This window comes from Rhamphochromis longiceps, linkage group LG4, assembly GCF_057381845.1.
Source record: "Rhamphochromis longiceps isolate RC_006_pf linkage group LG4, R_longiceps_female_GT1.1, whole genome shotgun sequence".
In the NCBI taxonomy this organism is placed as follows: domain Eukaryota; kingdom Metazoa; phylum Chordata; class Actinopteri; order Cichliformes; family Cichlidae; genus Rhamphochromis; species Rhamphochromis longiceps.
The window spans coordinates 15,561,621-15,565,068 of NC_140560.1; the positions used below are offsets into that span (position 1 = coordinate 15,561,621).

Sequence of the window (3,448 nt, forward strand, 5' to 3'; positions counted from 1 at the left end):
CAGCACTTTCTCCCAAACCTTCTCTGAATCATTTAGATGTTCACTAGCAAACTTATGACAGACCTGTACATGTCCTTTGCTGAGCAGTAGACCCTCCAGTATAGTTTGGTCTAATCTATCACCTTGCTCATCATCCTCACCCCATTAAGCAGATCCAACGGGAAGCATAGACTGAGTGTGATCATTTATTATATCTTCTATTTCTAAATAATCAGACCAACAGTTGTTACCTTCTCACCAAGCTTCTTGGTTATGGTCTTGTAGCTCATTCCAGCTTTGTACAGGGCTACAATCCTGCCCCTCGTGTCCTTTGGCAGCTCTTTAGTTTTCCATGTGCGTGCAGAAAGGTTGGAAAGGAACAAATTGAGTCTGAAACTGCTACATGTTTAAATTTATTGAGACAAACACCCATCGATGCTTTGCTTACCATTGTGAAATATGGTTTATATGTTTATATCTCTAGAGAGAGTGCAGCTGATGAACCCCAGCCAACGTTGGTGTCCTCTTTCGGCATTCCTGATACCTTGGAGCTTTGATGTCGGAACTCAAGAATGATATCACTCCTGAATTAGCGCATTCCAGAAAAAGAGATTTTGTTCTGAGTCAGGTAAAGTTACTTGAGTATCACTTACTAACTGGGTTGCTGGTGCTGCTCTGACTATCCAACTGGGTAATTCAAGTTAAGGGAGTGGCCGAGATTCAGTTTCTGACTCGGAACTGGGAAATTCGAACTTCTGACTTATTCAAGAATGTATCATAGATCAGCAGTGTTTGTGTAAATGGCTACTGATTACTCCCCCCCCCCCCCCCCCCCAAGTAATCCCGTGACTTTACTGATGACTTATTTTCAAAAGTAATTAGTTAGGTACCTGAATAGGTAATAAAGGAATAGATCTTTCAGCCCAATTCTACTTTTCTGTATAATCCATCATACAAAATGTAATCAAATGAAAAAGTCTCTTTTTAAAACTTGTTTTATTAGTTTTAATCTTTTAACTTTATGCATCAAGCAAAAATTTAATTATATGCAACATTCTCTAACTGGAAGAAATTTGTTTAACATTTAAACCTATTTTCTGCACATTCCAGCACATAAATTAACCCTCTGATGCATAGTGGTCACTGGAGTGGACAGCTACTAAAACGTACATATCTCTTTAATGCATTGGTTTCTATGGTGGAACTGCATATTAGCCTCTAGAGTGCTCTCTGCTGCCATGCTCCATTGAGGTCAATTCAGTGTTCAGTTAGTGCAACTGCAAGTAAATTTCCTCTGAATCAAAGATGGCAGACAAACTGTCACCCCTGCCGACCACTGCTGGCATATCCTGTCAATCCTTCTATGCTAAAAGAGCCCAACAGGTAAAAAAAATATGATGATATGCAGTAACATCTAGGGAAGGATATTATCTGTTTGGAATAAGAAATTGTTATGTCTAATATGTAGAAAACTACAATTAACCATGTGTCCACTGTAGTGGACATCATGCATTACCCACTATATTTTTTTAACATAAGTCATAAATTGTCTCACTGTTTTTTGGGACTGTTTTGGTTATAATTAAGCATATAATTGTTACATTTATAAGCTACTCATTTAAAATATATATTTCTGTGCAGATCAGCTGTAGTTTGAGTTACTATAATAATTATTTTATCATATTTTGTAGACTTCAAATGCAGCAAAGAATAAGGCAGCGTACAGAATAGTCCAGGAAATTCCATCCAGCTCCAGTGATGATGATTTCATTGATGAGTGCAGTGATGAGGAGTTCAGTGATAAGTCCAGTGATGATGAGAGTGGCTGCCAGAGCAGAACAGAGACATAGGAACTACGGATGATGAAGACACAGACAGTCAGGATGCAGAAAGTGAGAACGATGAGGGGCAGGATGAAGAGGAAGGTCAGTATGATCAGGGAGCTGTGGGAGATGGGTACATGGCACCTGACCATACTCAAGCCCGCAAAAATATTTGGAAAGTCCAAGACAATGACTTGGTTGGAGACTTGCCTCCTTTTCTAGGAGAGTGGAAATTGAATGTGGAGGGGAAGGATCCCATAGATTTCTTCAGACATCTGTTTCCAGCAGATCTAATTGATAATATAACATACAACACCAACTTGTATGGGAAAGAACTGTCAGTAACAAGAGAAGAGATTCTCCCTCCAGCAATGCAAAAGAGGAAGACCCAGTGGGACCCCACAACCCGTGAAGTGGAGAGCAGTCACCAAAGTAGCCTGTGAGGTCAGGTTTGCCACAGGATATCACTGGCCCCAACTGACCGAGGTGAAAAATGCAAACAGGTGCCATGATGTTGTGTGCACACGGAAGACCAAATACATCTGCATGCAATGCTGTGTGCCATTGTGCCCTGGATGCGTTGCAAACTTTCGCACAGCCTAGGTGTGATGAACATAGAACTGTTTGGAGATGCAGAGACTAAGATGTCAGTTTGTGTTTTCTTCCAGCATGCTACTAAGGGCTTGGTAATACTGTCCTGCATCGTTATAGAACTGTGTAGACTCAAAAATGTTTCTCTTGTTGGAGATAGTTTGCCATATTCAGGTGTAGGATTCATAGCTAGGACTGTTGATTGGTTTTGTTATTTACGTCTAAACATTGGGGCCTTATGAGTTGAAAGTTCCAAAAAAATTGCTGAGATGTTTTTCAAAGGATACAAGCAAACAAGTGTTTGTATATTTACAATAGAACACAAGGTAATTAATTTTTACAGTAAATTCACAGTATTTCATGCTAAGTGCTCAGGCGCATGTAGTCCACTGGAGTGGACAAGTTTATAACTTTATAAAAAAACATATTTTTGAAAAAAAAAGAGTTAAACCTTTTTTTTCATGTCCTGAGAAGAATAAAAGCACTTAAGAAAAAAATCTTGACCAAGGCTTTCATAATTCATGCATCAGAGGGTTAAAATAGTTTTTTGTGTTAACACTCACTCTTTCAAATAGATGCAAGTAAAACACAGCAGAAAATAACTAAAATCAAAGACTCAGCGGTCCTGTTGCTCTATTTTCACCTGTATAGCAGGAGTTGGGCAGGCGGAGGTTTGCCCTGGTGCAGGTGTGCCGCAGCGGTCAGTGGAAGAATTCGTGAGTTTCTCTGTGAATTTCACATTCCAGTGGTAGTGTACTTGGTGCTGGCTCGGAAGTTTAGGGGTTTTTTTCGCTGTAAAAAGAAGTTTTCTTCCCACGCAGTGAACAGTGAACGCAAATTTTTTTGTCACTTTTTACGGAATCAAACTCAAAGTAAGGTCAGTACTTCCACGCTTTAAACGCTGCACGCTCGTACTCTCCCCTGCACTCGATATATTATCCATTGTTGATCTGCACACAGCTGTTGCCACGAACGTCGCACTCGCTTACGTCACTGTCATGAGACACAAAAAATCCCGGTTTTAGTAATGCAGCGTCCTTACGGGAAAGTAACAG

The 3,448-nt window shown here is 40.1% G+C and overlaps 1 pseudogene; it reads left to right on the plus strand.

Annotated features, from left to right (window-relative positions):
* Nucleotides 1–1,106: 1,106 nt before the first annotated feature.
* On the plus strand, nucleotides 1,107–2,707 carry LOC146671284 (uncharacterized; annotated as a pseudogene).
* Nucleotides 2,708–3,448: the final 741 nt, after the last annotated feature.